The sequence below is a fragment of the Anthonomus grandis genome, chromosome 22 (assembly GCF_022605725.1).
Source record: "Anthonomus grandis grandis chromosome 22, icAntGran1.3, whole genome shotgun sequence".
Taxonomy (NCBI): domain Eukaryota; kingdom Metazoa; phylum Arthropoda; class Insecta; order Coleoptera; family Curculionidae; genus Anthonomus; species Anthonomus grandis.
Genome location: NC_065567.1, coordinates 26463235 through 26481249, shown reverse-complemented (window position 1 = coordinate 26481249; position 18015 = coordinate 26463235). Strand labels below are relative to the sequence as shown.

Sequence of the window (18015 nt, the reverse complement as noted above, 5' to 3'; positions counted from 1 at the left end):
AAAGTTACTCATCAACTGACCTACAAACTTAAAAACTTAACCGGGTATAACATAGTATTTCCGAAAATTCAGAAAAGAATTAATGTTTTCTATCGTAACGTTAAAATTGTACAAAATATTAATAGAATTTTGTACTAATTAAATATTCATACTCCGCTCGGAACTTGCGGCTAAATGTGCTTAACACAAAGCCATAAAAAAAACTCCTTGCACGCAATTTCCAATCCTATAATCACTAAGGCACACATATTTTAATATAATTTTAAAAATAGATTCTTCACTTGAGTACAAAATATCAATAAAGTTTGTACTAAAATCACCATTATGCAATTTTCCAGATATATATTTCCCTGGAATATGGTTGTGTTTATTAGGAATTAATTAGGAACGTTCTATGTTATGAATTTGCAGTTCATTTTCAGTAAAATGAACATTAAATGATTTTATCCAGACAAGCCAAACCTAATTTCCCAATAAATCTCAATGACAGATTCGCATTTCGAATATTACGACCGACATCAGACCCGTGTCAAAATGTTTTAAGGGATAAAATAATAAAATCGCCCCGAGTTGTCCATGAAAAGGGTTAAGCTTGACAAGAAAAATTCCTTCATTCCCTATCAGGATTATTAAGTTCATGTAACAAACATCAGAGGGTTATTTGACTCTTATAAGGCCTTTCAACTAATTACTAGTAAGAGAAAGGTACCTACAATTTAAGGCTCATTACGACTACCCTTTTAAGGCATTTGTTTATTAAATGTTCAGAGGCTTTAATTTTTTCCTCTGGCAGTTTTAATAAAATTTTACAAATGACTTTTTAATAATATCAATAGACCAAATAAGTTCCAAATTTTTAAGAGTACTCTAGAGGCATTGGCAATCACTAGTAATGTTAATTGTAATTCCATTCTCATCCCTTACTATTTATGATAGTAGGTATTCTAGGTATGATTCCCAGAATATATAAGACACTGAGAAATCAAATTTAATTTTATTTTGATGAATTGAATTTATTTTTTTAACAAAATTCATATTTAATTAAGAATTGTTCAAAAAAAATTACAAAATATTAAGATTTAAAAAAATTATCGACGCAGTTGAATTATTTAAGAAAAAAATTTACTTCTTCAAATTTAACTATTTTCAAAAATTCTTCCCATGCAGTTGAATTGTTTACAGAAAATTTAAAATTCCATCAACATCATTAAAAAAATATCTTGAAAATTAAAAAAAAAACTAAAATATTACGTCCAGGTCAATAGTGTCACTTCCAAAATATTTTTTTATAGGTAATGAGCCCAATTATAAGGTAGATAAATACCGAAAATTGTACAGAAAATAACTAACTTACAGTTTAGATGGTTATATAAAGAAAAAAAAATTAAAGACATCGGACGCCATTTTAATAACAATTTTGTGTTGCTAGATTAACAATCCATATTAAAGCAATAATCCAGATAATTAGCAAATATGTAATTTCAGCTAAATAGAGAATTTTTTGAGTACAGGCACACCTGGACTATAACCCTTAATCATGGAATTTTTTTTTATTATTGGCACGCTTGGATTATGGCCATAAATGTACTCCTGAGATTTAGGTTCAATTTTGTGAAATTTATTATAATTTTTGTTACGGGACCACCTGGATTATAGCATTGTAATCAGAGGATGTAAGTCTAACTTTGTTTTATTAATAAAAACTTAATTTCAAGGAATTATTGCATTTTTAGTACAAACACGCCTGGACAATAACTAAAGATATAGTCCAAAGGAATTAGTAAAATTGTTTGTCAATCATTGGAAATTCAGTTTATACACTAGTAATTAAATTTTTAGTAGTATAAGCACCCCTGGACTATAAGATTATAGTCCAAAGATTAAAGTTTTAATTTCGTTTCCCATTTTTGGCACATTTTCCTTAGATAATTCCAGTGTCTAATGTTGCTGAATTAATTAAAGTTGAATTGATAAATTATAGTTTTTTAAAACCGTACTGTGTAAAGAGGTGGATCTGTAATTCTATATTAACAATAAAGTATCAACATCTCATTTTAAATTACATAATGCACCACTTGTCAGAAAATAAGCACGAAAAGAGTAAATAGTCGACATACATGTCATTAAAAATCTACTGCGCAAGTCTAGAACTCAAAATTTCAATGAGAGTCCAAGGATCGATGGAACTAGAAGTTCAGAACTGATTCAGGGCTTAGGTAAGTGTTAGGTGAAATTAAATGAGAAATTATTTTTTCCTGGACTAAAAGTAGCGACTCCAAGCCAGGAAATTATTAATAATCTTTACCCAGATTAACACCCTTTAAGCCATTGGATATTTTATGAATGTCCCTCCTATGGATATCCGAATATTGTCCAAATGATCTCCAATAAATATTTAATGGAGTGTCGCACTATTATATGTCCATTTTAAATCCATTTATTGTCCTATAATGTACACTTAGTTATACCAATTTTGGACACTAAAAATTTCCTTAAAATTAAAAAAAGAAAAATATTGAAACGGATATAGAGTATGATTTTTAGTGTTTAAAATGTTGTAATTATTGATTTTTAAAGGCCCTAAAGATAGTTCAAACTTTTATGAAAAAATTATTAAAATCCATACACTAAAAAATCAAGATATTGACACTTTTTTTTACAGGAGTGCCTGGAAGAAATAAAATAATTTATCTATTATTGGCAATTGAATATCTTGATTTCAAATGGCTAAAATATTGTAATTAGTGATTCCTGGGATACTGTAAGAGGTTTTCAAATATTTTCTGAAAAAATCATCAAAATTCATACATTAAAAATCAAGATTTTGATTTTTCCCTTACAGGAGCGTTTAGAAGAATAAGGTAATTTCTATAGAGGCAAAAACTATAGATTTTTTTATCACCTTTAATTTTTATAAAAAGCATTTTTTTCTCATGAAATTATTTTCTGCAAAAAACCGTCTACTCTTACCCACCCACCCACCCCACACAATTTACCAATAAGAAATTCTTTATAAAAATCATTGTCTTCCAAAATGATACGGATGAATAATATTTTTATATATTTGATTTTTATAAAATTATGTATATGTATATGAATAAATATTTAATACAAAAACAGTAATATTAGATTGGACATTATTGGCGAAAATGATGCTTTTTCAAAGTAATTTTTTACAGAGCAAAAGCTTGGGGTGGGTGGGGGGGTAAGGGTTTTTTTGATGAAAAATAATGTTTTTACAGGAAATATATTTATTATTTAATTAAATAACACTATTTATTTAAATTTGATATAATTTTATGTATAAATATTTAGTATAAAAACAGCGTTATTAGATTAGATAATATGGACGAAAAACAGTGATTTTTTCACAATAATTTCATCAAATATTTGAGGTGTATTAATCGAGTTTAAAAAAATAAATATGCAAATCCTATATATCAATTTTTTTAAATACCGACATTTTGTCCCTTGAGTAAACAGAATCGTGTATGATATACGTTTATTTTTCAGTTTCATAAATATACTAAAACCAAAAATTTCCTAAAAATCGTGGAATAAATATATATTTACTGATAATAATATATGATGTGTTGTTTGAGTATTGATTTCTGGAGACTTTAAGGATACATCAAACTTTTCTAAAAAAATGATGTACTAATAATCAAGATATTGACATTTTTCTCACTGGAGTGCTTGGAAGAAATAAAATAATTAACTTCTTATTGGCAACTGAATATCTTGATTTCTAGTGACTAAAATATTGTAATTATTGATTTCTGGCATACTACGGCTTTCAAGCTTTAAAATTGAGATATGGACAATATACTCTAATCACAAATCCATATTTTTAAAATTGAACAATTAAAAAAATACAAATCAATAACCTAAAGCGGTAATTTATTGGATGTCCAATCATTCCTTGCACTTGAACATGCTGGATAATAATTGGACTAATTTTAGATGTCCATTGGACAAACGGTAGAGAAGAGAGTAACGTGCCTATGGATTGAATGTTATTTTAGGAAAACCAAAGAATAAAAATATTTAATTTCATCATTATGATGTTCATGTTGATGGGTCCTATTTGAGTCTGCGTTAATCAAACCTGCGTCCTCTTTCACATATTGTACTATTAAAAAATTTATACCAAAATCTATTATCATTTTTTTTACACTATCAATTATTTCTTAGCACAATTTTAAAGATTTAAGTACAATATTTTAAATATAGCCTTAGCCTCTAGGGATAAAATATGTAAATAGAACCTTCACTTTTAAATAATACTTTATTCATTTTTTTTTCGTTTAATTTAAAAAAACATTTTTTTTACAGAAGTGCCTGAAAGAAATAAAATAATTAGCCTCTTATTGGCAACCCAATATCTTGATTTGAAATGGCTAAAATGTTGTAGTAATTGATTCCTGGGATACTCTAAGAGCTTTTCAAGTATTTTCTGAAAAAATTATTAAAATTCATGCATTAAAAATCAAGATATTGATTTTTTTCTTACAGGAGTGCTTAGAAGAAATAAGGTAATTTTTATAGATGCAAAGACTATACATTTTTTATCACCTTTAATTTTCATAAAAAGCATTTTTTTCTCAGGCAATTATTTTCTGCAAAAAACCGGTTTTTATTAACCCTATTCTTACCCACCCACCCACCCCACACAACTTACCAGTAAGAAACTGTTTAAAAAAATCATTGTTTTTCAAAATAATATGCATGAATAACAGCTGGTTTCGCCGTTAATATCTAATCTAATAAGACAGTTTATATATTTAATTTTTACAAAATTATATATATATATATATATATATATATATGAATAAATATTTAATATAAAAACAGTGATATTAGATTAGATATTATTGGCGAAAACGGTGCTTTTTAAAAATAATTTTTTACAGAGCAAAAGCTTGGGGTGGGTGGGGGGTTAAGGGTTTTTTCGATGAAACAAAATGTTTTTGCCGAAAATATATTTAATATTTAATTAAATGACACTATTTATTTAAATTTGATATAATTTTATGTATAAATGTTTAGTATAAAAACAGTGTTATTAGATTAGATAATATGGACGAAAAACAGTAATTTTTTAGAAGGATTTAATTAAATATTTAAGGTGTATTAATTAAGTTTTTAAAATAGATATGTAAATCCCCTCTCAATTTTTTTTAATGCTAAAATTTTGTTCCTTGAGTAAACAAAACCGTATGTGATATAGGTATATTCTACAGTTTCATAAATATTCCTTGTCCATATACGATTGATAAATATACCAAAACCAAGAATTTCCTAAAAAATCGTGAAATAAATATATATTTACTGATATGATGTATTGCTGGTATTGATTTCTTGAGACTTTTCTCACTGGAGTGCGTGGAAGAAAAAAAATAATTTGTCTCTTATTGGCAATTGAATATCTTGATTTCTATCGGCTAAAATGTTGTAATTATTGATTTTGAAAATACTCCGAAAGTTCCTAGAGCAACTGCTGAAAAAATTAAAATCCATACACTAGAAATCAAGATATTGATATTGCTCTCACTGGAGTGCCTGGAAGAAATAAAATAATTAGCCTCTTATTGACAACTGAATATTTTGATTTCTAATGACTAAAATATTGTAATTATTGATTTTTGGGATACTACGGCTTTCAAGCTTTAAAATTGAAATATGGACAATATACTGTAATCACAAATTCATATCACTGAAGCAATTACAAGAATATTAATGGATATCCTAACGCTATTCATCGGATGTCCAATTATTCCTTGCACTTGAACATACTGGATAATAAATGGACTAATTTTGGATGTCCATTGGACAAAAAGTACTATCTGGGAAGAGAGTTATAATATTATTTTGGGAAAACACAGGCATAAAAAAATTGCATTTTATCATTAAATTAATTGAAAAAGAACTTCATGTTGATGGGCCCTATTGAGTCTGCGTTAATCAAACCTGTGTCCTCTGTCACATATTTAAAAATGTTGTACTAAAGGCTATTATCATTTTTTTTACACTATGAAGTACAATTCTAAAGATATAAGTACAATAATATAAATATAGCCTCTGAAGATAAAATATGTAAATAGAACCCTCACTTTTAAATAATGCTTTATTAATTTTTTTAAATTTAATTTAAAAGACATTTTTTCCGTATAAAATCTGAATAAATCTAAGCCTTGTCAAGGGTCATTACTTGTACAAGGGACACAGAGCTCTGCTGCTCAGCACTGATAACATTAAAGGGCACTTACCTAAACCCTGAATCACAAAGTGAGGCTAATATGCCCTATTTTACATTATGTATGAACTAACCTACCTTCGCTGTACCGGGATTTCCACTACGGTGAGATACAGTTTCATAGATTTTTAAAAGTCCCCTTTTTTAGATGGTGATAATCCGAAAAGGGTATTATTTTATTTTAATACTAAATTATCTTAGTTGGAACTTAATTCCCTTGTAGAAGCGTTTAAAAAAGGATTTATTTTGAATACTTAAATTTCTTTCTTGTTTCGCATTGTCTACTAGGCGAGGGTTTTGCTTTAAACAACGACTTGACAAAAATAAAGGCGCTCAAAGAATGGGAAGAAAAAAACAAGCGGGATCCCTTAAAAGTTCCTGAAAGTACAACTTTTTCATCTCCCGGGGTTTTTTTTTTGTATGAAAACTTTTTAAAACTTGATTTATTAAGCAGCGACTTAAAAGGGAAACGGTTTTGTTTGAAGGTTGATTTTAATTAGGTTTTATTGTTAAACCTTTTTGAGCACCTTATTCACGAGAAGTTTGTTTTACTTCTTTTGAAGACGATGTTTCTTAGGGGGGTTTCTCTTTTGAAACAACACAATGAGTACTGGGGTACAATATTATAGTCTTATGTGTTTTACATGCGCAGTTTTTTTTATCATACTTTATATTAGGATACATAATAAAGAACAAGTTGAAATAGGTAAAATTTAATTAATACAAACTAAAAATTTTAAACAGAAAAACACAATTGTATCTACGTATACATATATAAAAACAGCGTTATTAATCTAATTAATCTAATCTTCAGAAGAGGTTTTAAAGGATGTTTTTAATTGGTTTTCGAGCAGGAAATTGAGTGTGAATTATGATAAAACTAAATTTCTGCGTTTTTCATCATACAGAGATGGCCAAATTATGATAGGTTAAATATTCAATTGAACGATAAGATAACTTATATTTCAGCAGTACCTAGCATAAAATATTTAGGTATTACCATAGACGAACAACTTAAGTGGAATATTCATATACAAAACGTTGCAAACACCTTAAGATGTTAATTGGGTAGATTTAAGTTCTTAGCTATTAAGCATTTCGCATTTAAAAATAATTTATTATGCCTTGGTAGAATCTCGTCTTCAATACGGAATTTTAGGATGGGGAGGGGCTAGAGACGTATTTTTAAAATGCCTAGAAATCGTTCAGAAAAGTATCATTAAAATTATTTATAAAAAAACCCAGACTATATTCCTCAGATCTACTGTACAGTGAAACAAAAATTTTCGATATTCGTCAAATATTTTTCTATAATATTTTAACATATTTACACAAATATAAGTCAAACATTTCATTAATCAGTATAATACAAGGAATCGTCACCAGAATTCCTCACAAACCACTAGAGCTAGGAAGACAATAGGGCAACATTGTTTTACTTATCTTCTTGCCAGATGTTATAATTTTTTACCAGTAGAAATGAGAAGTGCTATTCTAGGTAGCAACTCATTGGGATTGGTTAAAAGTAGGATCAAAAAATGTATTATCCTTCAAAATAGACAGCTTATTGATGGTTTGGTAAATATTAGAAATTAAGATGTCCACTTATATGATCCTTTAATTTTAATCTTGATCTGTGTCTTGCTTTGGTGCAGTACGGCAATAACAGTTTTTCAAAGGACTACAAAATACAGTAGGTCTTTAGTTTGGTAATCCTGTTATAAAAATGTTTTGTTGAATTGTTTGATTTTTTTTTTGGTTTTTATTAGTTTTATGAGTTTTGATTAATTTTTATGCGTTGCAAATAGCATTGCAATTGCAATAGATTCATAGTTTAGTTTTGTTGTTGTTGCAATTTAGGTTTATATTAAGGCAAAAAAAATACCAGCAAGTCCTCGCACAGCGTACTAGCTCCTAAGGGCTGGGGGTATTATGTATTTATTGCCGATGTTTATTAAAATTACTTGTATTTCTTTTGTTATATTGCTTTTGAAAATAAACATTATTATAATAAACATTATTAATAACGCTGTTTTTATACTGAATATTTATACATAAAATTATATCAAATTTAAATAAATAGTGTTATATAATTAAATATTAAACATATTTTCTGCAAAAACATTTTTTTCCATCAAAAAAACCCTTACCCCCCCCCACCCACCCCAAGCTTTTGCTCTGTAAAAAATTATTTTGAAGAAGCACCGTTTTCGCCAATAATATCCAATCTAATATCACTGTTTTTGTATTAAATATTTATTCATATACATATACATAATTTTATAAAAATTAAATATATTAAAATATTATTCACCCGTATTATTTTGGAAAACAATGATTTTTGTAAATAATTTCTTACTGGTAAGTTGTGAGGGGTGGGTGGGGGGGTAAGAATAGGGTTAATAAAAACCGTTTTTTTTGCAGAAAATAATTGCCTGAGAAAAAAATGCTTTTTATGAAAATTAAAGGTGATAAAAATTGTATAGTCTTTGCATCTATAAAAATTACCTTATTTCTCCTAAGCACTCCTGTAAGAAAAATATCAATATCTTGATTTTTAATGTTTGAATTTTAATAATTTTTTCAGAAAATACTTGAAAAGCTCTTAGAGTATCCCAGGAATCAATAACTACAACATTTTAGCCATTTGAAATCAAGATATTCAATTGCCAATAAGAGACAAATTATTTTATTTCTTCCAGGCACTCCTGTAAGAAAAATTTCAATATCTTGATTATTACTGCAGGGATTTTAATCATTTTTTCAGAAAAATTTGAAGTATCCTTAAGGTCTTTAAAAATCAATAATTAAAAAATTTTAAGCACTGAAAATTATACTCTATATCCGTTTCAATATTTTTCTTTTTTTAATTTTAAGGAAATCCTTAGTGTCCAAAATTGCTATAACTATACTATAACTTATAGGACAATAAATGAATTTAAAATGATCATTTGGACAGTATTCGGATATCCATAGGATATCTGGCTTGTCCAAGAAGGGACATCCATAAGATATCCAATGGCTTAAAGGGTGTTGATCTGGGTAAAGACTATTAATAAGTTCTTGGCTTGGAGTCACTACTTTTAGTCCAGGAAAAAATAATTTCTCATTTAAACTTTATTTGATTATCAAGTAAAATTTATAGACAACAGCTCCTTCCTCTCTCTCTCTCCCTTAATAAAACTTCTATCTTATCACAGTAATTACATCAAAAAACCCCTTAAATTCAAAAAGCTCCGCACATCTGCGGGGTACATGAATAACCAACATCAAATAGATATCAATATTCATATTGATAACGGTAAATCTAGACCGGCACAGAGATTGAACACAGACATGAAATTTAAAATGCAAATCTCGCTCTATATCAATATCTTTCTCCCTTTTACAATTGATATTTCCCGCAGATATATATATAGAGTCTTTATATTTTCAATGGGGAACGATTTACCTATGCATGCGAATGATGCTGTTCGAGCGCGATACGTGAGTTTAACCATGTAGATAGGCAATTTAAGATCGAACCAGAGACGCGCAAGTTAAGAGTAAATATTTTTTTTAGCGTCATCAAAGGTGAACGCAGATGCCGCCAGAGGCCTTTTGACAGAAACTGCCCGGGAAATTTGAATTTTAAGGATCAGCTGATTCAAGTTCTTTGTACCAGAACTCCTAGGTTATAAAAAAAATTGATTTTTTAAGACAGAGTTCATATGAAGCTCAAATCATTTCTATATACAAGAGTGTCACAGTTTTTTAATCATAATTCCATCAGAAAGTAAATTTTGAAGCGTTCTCGACTCGTCACCTGTCACACCAAATGTCAATCGGTGCGTCTGTCAAATAAATTAGGAAAAAAGTCGTGTGCGAACAGTCGTGCGAGCATTCGTACTACTGTCATGTTATAGATCCTGGATATGAATCGCATATCTCTCGTGGATATTTCTTTATATTATATAAAGTGGCTCCTTGATCCCGGGCTCAAGGTGCCACAACTCCAAAAATTAGGCTGTACAGCTGGCTTAGTATTTGCGCAGCTCAAGCCAAGAATCGTATATAGATTTTACGTCGTTCGCGTCTTATTGCCTACGAGCGGCATAAATCAGCACGCAGAAACGAGGAAAATTACAGGACTAGTTGGCGAGTTTCTAAAGGTGCACGGTGAATTATCGACTGTGGCGACATCTGTTGCATGGAATTTGAACTATATACGTAGTGGTTATCTTAACATGATTGTATATTGTTAATTGAACTTTATACATTATATAGACTGATTAAGCAGGAGAATTTTAAAAAAATCTATAAAGGAAATGTTAGCCTGGAAGTTATTATCCTTTGGTACGTAATTCTTGAAAACTTTGATGGGTATAACTGAAACTCAAAAATGCTTTATTGTCAATATAAACATGGAAGTTGTAGACAAAGCCAATAGACTGTATATTAAAGGAATAAAAACGAGAAACTAATTTAAAATAAAATAAAATTATATAAATGCTAATGATTAAAAAATTCTCCTAAACTATAGTATGCTTTACTAGCAAGAAATATTTTCGTCCTTGTACGTAGGCTTTTTTCAGTCCTAAGTTGTCTTATTTCTAGTGGAAGTTTATTAAACAGCTAATTTAAGATAATTTATCCAGAGTTTAGTTTTAGTACATTATATGTTATATTTTACCATTGCTAATTTTAATTTTACGGTAATTGGGCTCTGGCCTGTTGGAAAAATAGTGTGTCCCAGAAGTCTATTCTTGACCCACAATTTTTTTATTATTTACACTTCTGATTTAATGAAGGTTTTCAAGCACTGTAAACTATTGGCTTTTGCAGATGACACATTTTAAAGTCATGATGCATCTTTATTAATTAACCAAGATATAAATTTATTTAAGTAATTAGCCTCAGGACACAATTTTAAACTTAACCCTCCTATTAAATGAAACAATAAACTCAAAATCCAAAAAAAAAATAATTTAAACCGGGGGCTCATTAATGGATAAACAATAGGTTCGAGTGTCTATAAATCACACCCAAATTCCGCCTTTAACAATCAAACGCAATACACCTAATTTATAAATAAAATCGCAGTGCCACATTCCGAGCAACATCGTTATTAGCCCACTGAAAGTACGCACCGTAAAAACATACCTACCTACGTATACAATATAATTTGAAATATTTCTAATAAATTTGGCGAAGGTGCCGGGGATATTTCGAGTATTTCAAGTATTTCAAATCGGCTCGGACCCCCGTTTAAGGTTTTGGCGAGAATTATTTTACTCTCAAAGCTGAATATCTTGACTACGTTGCCAATAGAACCGCATTCTTCGGTAATCCAATTATCTTTCACGGTATTATTAGTGGGTATTTAATAATTTTATATTAAGAGAGTGTATGGTGCGGCAACACGGTATTGTTTCGAGTGTGGGTATTCTGTGTTAGTGTGTTTATAATAGTTTGATGTTTATGTAGGGTAGAGTGGTGCATAGAAAAGGGTCCAGTGAAGTATTTGCATTATTTTAATTTGTTTCTTTTCTTTTGGCCCTTAAGACAATTTTATTAAGAGAATTGCAATAATTATTATTGTGGATTATAATAATAATAATTGTCTTTTATTGAATTAAAAAAGAAATCACAAACGGACAAGTTCAAAATGAGGAATGGGTAGCCTCAACAAATAATTTTGTCGCGTATTATAGCGGCTTCCTAAGTGGAATTCCTGTTTATATTTTCTAAAAACTAAGCAAACTGTTTCCAAAATAAAGATACAACACAGGGTTAAAATATTCTGACTTACAAAAAGCGGGCCCCACATAGATATCTAATGGCCCTTTTCTGGAGTACAAACACTGAACTAAAAAGTGAATTTAAACATGAACCCCAAAAGCAAATTTCATATCGAAGGTGTGACTCGATAATCGCGAAGTATACAGATCTGGCGATGGAGAAATTAAGACTGGTGGCAATAACCCTTAGGGCGTAGCAGCCTGATGAGACTTTTCTACATACATTCACAATATTGTCTTCAAATTTAAGGAACTTGTCTATGGAAAGAACCAAAAACTTACTGAACGGTGAAATGATGATGGCTTCATTATTTAAACATAATATATCATTTGTATGACATTTAAAATTAAGGATATTTGTTTTGGAAACATTAAATGTCAAAAAATTTGCATCACACCAGTCTTTTATTTTTAACAAATCTGCACGTATATTGGCCTCCATTTGAGAAACATCAGAGTCGTGCCAGAGGATGGTGGTATAATCGGCAAACAATGTAAATTTTCCAGTTACCTGCAGTTGTGGCAGATCGTTCACATAAATGAGAAAAAGTAAAGGACCAAGTACTGATCCTTGTGGAACACTCACATTTATATTAAGTTCCTTAGAGATACCACCATTAAATTATAGGTGGTATATTGGTAGTAAGACTTGGTGGGCTTGTTAGCCTTGGGTTATTTTAAAATAATTGCAGTGAGAACATACGGAAGTAACTGCATAAACCTGTACCCATTTTTTTGACTAAATGAACAGCTTAAGAACCAAAAACTAAAATAATATACTACTCAATTCCCTGTAAAATTATATAGTTGCCGTGTAACAAATATGGTGCACAGCTTCAAAACAAAATTTCGAGAGTCCCATTCTATGTGACGCATGTTAATATATTTATTTTTTTGACAAAACTACTAATTAATAATACCCGTTTTAACCCCCCCCAAGGCCTTTTATCAAATTTAACCATAAACCATATTTACGAACAACAAACGCACGTTTGCGATAAAAGCAAACAGGGGTGCGGCAAGCTCAACATGCTCCCGTGCTTGCGAAGGCCAAACACCCGGTTTCAATATTACAACGCAATTTGAATTTAACTAAACCGCAACGATTTGCGCCTCTCTGTTACGCGAATTACCGAAATTTAACAAACGTACCCGTAAACTTCAAGACGATGACAGTTATTTCAGATAAGATCATTGCGAGGGTGTTTGCGTGTCAGGCTTTCACGTGTGAATATGGAGGATGTTAATAATTCGGTAGTTAGAAAGGAATCCTAAGGTCGGTCCTTCTTATTGTCATGTTTGTCTCTTTTTTTTTTAAATCAGGATCTCTCTTTATCGAATTTATTCCTAAAAAAATGTAGCATTAATTTCTGCAGACCCTTGTACCACATCTCCTCTCCCCTTCGCTTCTCACTCTTCCTTCAAACTGGAGTGTTGAATTACTGGAAAGAGAGTTTCCTAAAAACTATCCATAAGTTAAACGACAAAACTTTTAGTAGTATACTCATTATAGTCCTCAAGATATTTGAAGGTTTAGAATGTGACATCATCAACTCTCTTCTTGAACTTCTACTACCCATGCAACACATTATTATCGTTAAATATATATTTATTCAACGATTTTTTCGTACATTTTTGGTTTTGATATATTTATCATAAAGTATAAGTATGGATAAGGTATATTTACTAAACTGTTGAAAAAAGTGATAAAATTTCAGTATTTAAAAAAATGGACAAGGGATTTACATAGCTAGTCTCTAAACTCCATTACTGCACATTACATTCTTGATTAAATTGTTTACTGTTGTTCGACCATAATATCCAATCTAATAACGCTATTTTTATACTAAATATTTTTATATAAAATTATATCAGATTTAAATAAATAATGCAAAAACATTGTTTTTTATCAACACAACCCTTACCCACCCACCCACCCCAAGCATTTGCCCAGTAAAAAATTCTTTTAAAAATCACCGTTTTTCGTCCATAATATTTAATCTAATAGTACTTTTTTTTTTTTAATGGTAAACACAAGCACAAGAGGAAAGTCCTATGTCACTCTTGGAGTGGTGCTTGCGCGAAGATATTTATGGGCATTTATCTTGAATCGCTGCAGGTTGTATGCGTCGGGAAATATGTGAGGTGGAAGCCCGTTCCACAAAGAAGATGTTCTCCAAATGAATGAATCATGATACAGCGACTTCCTTGGGGTAGGCAGGTGGACTTGATGTTGATGAGCCGCAACTGCTAGACGTGTCCTTCTTGCAGGAACAGCCCTGGGTGGAATCAGGCCTGCCAGCTCAGAGAAGCACTTATCTGTGTTCCAGACTATCCAGACTCTTTGTCAGTTCTGGTTTGTCGATAAGATGAATAGCTCTCTTCTGTATAGAATCCAGCAGGTTTAAACTATGTTTGGGTGCAAAGCTCCAGACATGCGAGCAATACACTTTTCATGGACATTTTGACACCATTGACCATAAATTTTTAGTTTCCGGCCATAGTTTTTCGTCTTCAGATGGAGATTTTGCCCTTATCGAGAAACAAGCAAAACGTTCTAAGCTTCAGACAGTAAACGATGTCAAAACGGCAATTGCGGCTGCTAGACCTTACAGGCCATATACAGACTCTTCACTCTTCACTATTTTGCTTTACGAAGTTTCTTTGATGTCTTACCACAGAACATTTGTTTTAGTTTATCTCTGTGTTTGTTAATAAAGCCAATTGTCCATAAAAAAATAACATTTCTTTTATTTTCCTTATTTGTCAAGTTTTCTTTGATTTCTAGCAATTTTTAATTTTGGCACTTCACAGATCACTTAACTCGACCACTCTTCAATTCAAGATTTGCTTATTAACATTTTTTGAAACTTTGCACGAGGGTTTGCCAGATTGGTCTCTTCAAAAAGTAGTCTTACATTTTTTCTGTAAAATGTACAGGGAAGCCAATAATTATCACCTTAAAATTTACATGGGATTTCCTATATTCCGCTTGGCGACGCATCACCCGGTAGTTCGTATAATAAACTTCGATGCACGCCATGAAGCGAAACGATACAACGTTGCCGCATCTTACACTCTTTTAATATAAAATTATTAAAAACACACTGGTAGTACCGTGAAAAATAATCGGATTACTGATGAATGCGGTTCTATTGGCAACGTTGCCGACAAATTCAGCGCTTTCGCCGATTATTAAGAATTATTTCAATCGCACCGAGATGCGGATTTGTTGTGTTGAAATATGCGCCTTCGCCAATTTATAAGTATTATTATTTCAAATTGTCCCAGACATAGGTTTAAGGTTTCTTAGAGTCACTCGCCTGGAATGTATATTATGCGATGTGATTTTATTAAATTTTGGTAGAAACATAGGAAATCTCATGTAAATTTTAAGGGGGTCAATTTAGTTCATTGTTGAGAGTAAATGTACATTCATCGGTAAAACAAATATTTTTTTATTTATTTTTATTTTTTTATTCATTTATTATTTTCTGTAAAATGTACAGGGAAGCCAATAATTGACCCCCTTAAAATTTACATGGTTTTTCCTATGATCCGCTCGGCGACGCACCACCCGGTATAGCTAGTCTTTAAACTCGATTACTACACCTCAAGTATTTGATGAAATTCATCTAAAAAATCACTGTTTTTCGTCCACATTATCCAATCTAATAACGCTGTTTATATCAAATTCAAATAAACAGTGTTATTAAATTTATATTTTATGCAAAAACATTGTTTTTTATCAATATCCCTTACCCCCCCCCCCACCCACCCCAAAAATTTGCCCAGTAAGAATTTTTTTTGAAAAATCCCCGTTTTTCGTCTATGATAATATCCATTCTAGTAGCATTGTTTTTTATAAAACTTATAATATAAGAAATTTCAAATTAATTCCTTTAAGTTTTAGGTTTTTTTACAGAAACACCTCCAAAAATTAATTAAATCTGGCATAACATAAATGTACACGAAGATCTTTTTTGGTTTAAAAGCTTGGTTTTGTAGACCAGTACTACCCAATAGTATAATTTTTTAAATACTATATTAGCAACCTATTCTATTATGAATAACTTCATATGTTGAAATACGTGACTAAATGTTCTAACCGAGCGCAAGTGCCTGGAATATTATTAAGATGAAAAGCATACAAATCATTTACCTTTTTTTATATCATTGTACATTTATAAATTACTCTCTGGACCGTCTGGCGTATACAGGGCATATTCATTCCAAAAAAAAAAATACGCGATTTAACATCGTCTAGTAAACATGCGGTTCTCGAATTTAATCAGTGAAAACTGTTAAAGGCGAATCGAATAGTTTGTAAGTCGAAGTGACAAGTGTTTTAAAGTTTCCGACTTTGATATATCGAACCGCAGCCGCGCCCGCTTCGCCTGTCTGCAACAGATTTTCCTTTATTTCAATATTTCCAGGAGTGTAAGGGAGCACGTTTCGTAATAGAATTTATATTGATACCGCACTAGCGGACGGGAATCCGAACCACGCCATATTTGTTCTAATATCTTTGTTTCGATTCGTTTTATCGTGCGATCATTTTTTTGATTTTTGAATGAATAATTGAAACACAAGATGTCTATTTTTTCATCTTCATTAGTTAAGTGTAAATTAAAACAATTGAAAATAGTCAACCTATTTATTAACACAGTTCACTACAGAAACACGATCACTCATGACTACTAGAGAAATTCTTAACCCTTTGAGGCCGGATTTATTTTTTTTTAACTTTTGATGAAAATTTTTGTTTTGCTCAATTGATTAAAGATTATTTAATACGTTTTTAATATTAAGTCTTTTTTTTTGCATATGAGTTAGTTACAATGAGGTGTGCTCACTGTAAGGACACTAGGCAGAAAATTGGCAAAAACTAATTTTTTATTGCTAGAAAAATACATTGATTATAAAAAATTTATTTGGTATGATATTGACGGAAACAGTTTTTCTTATCTGAAAGGCACAGGTAAAATCACACTTAAAAAAATAACAATAATTAACTATGTAATATCAACAGCTACCTTGTACAATGCCATCTTGATTTGTGAGGTTCCGCCTTGGTACTACAAAAAGCATATCTTCCAGGCTTGCCATATAGAGGCATGTGGGAACAAGAGTCGTACCGAATTTCGTATGGTACAGTACGTTTGAATGATTCGCCGTTGCTGATGGCCGACCCCTTTTCGGTAAACCTTGTTCAGCTCCTGATCCACTTACTTTATTTTTTCAAGTTCTGTGTGATAAGATCAATCAGTGCTTTCCTAAAATGAGGCTTAAAACTAAGAAACGAAAACCATGGGTTACAAGAGGCCTTAGAATTTCTGCTAAAAACCTCCGTTTTTTGACTAAATTGTGCAAATATACCACAAATGAAAATATCCTTGTATATCATCAGAAATACCGTAGTCTGTACAGAAAGACAATGAAAGCAGCAAAATCTAATTATTATAGGGATCGCTTAAATATGTCATCAAATAGACAAAGAGAGTGTTGGTCGATTATTAATGATTTTAGACATTGCCATAGAAAAGTATCTGAACCGGAGTTAAGACCTGACATTTTAAACGACTATTATTGTGATATACCTAATATCTTGCTCAAGGGCATTCGTAGTAACATTGATCCCCTGCACTATCTTCAACAAGTGTCGGTTGAGCATTCATTTTTCTTTCATCCTGTCGAACTTACCGAAGTAAAAAATGAAATCAAACGCCTAAAAAACCATAAATCATCTGGAGCTGATGGGATATCTTCGAGGTTGTTACTCTTTTTGCCTGATTCAGCCTTAAATGCTTTAGTTTCTGCCATAAACAATTCTTTACATAATGGCATTTTTCCTTCATGTTTAAAAGAGGCAGTGGTTATCCCTCTTCATAAGGGTGGAGATTTGGATTAGCCTTGTAATTTCCGTCCCATTTCTATTTTGTCTACCCTCTCTAAGATAATTGAAAAACTTGCAAAAAG

At 30.8% G+C, this 18015-nt stretch overlaps 1 protein-coding gene across 1 annotated transcript in view; it reads right to left on the bottom strand.

The window, feature by feature from the left end:
- The window catches only part of LOC126749089 (Krueppel-like factor 9), a 136708-nt gene extending 120408 nt beyond the window's left edge, over positions 1-16300 (bottom strand). Inside the window, exon 1 of the mRNA XM_050458718.1 lies at positions 16199-16300. The gene's annotated coding sequence lies outside the window, so the exon portion shown is untranslated. The remainder of the gene's footprint in view (positions 1-16198) is intronic.
- Between the last annotated feature and the right edge of the window lie 1715 nt (positions 16301-18015).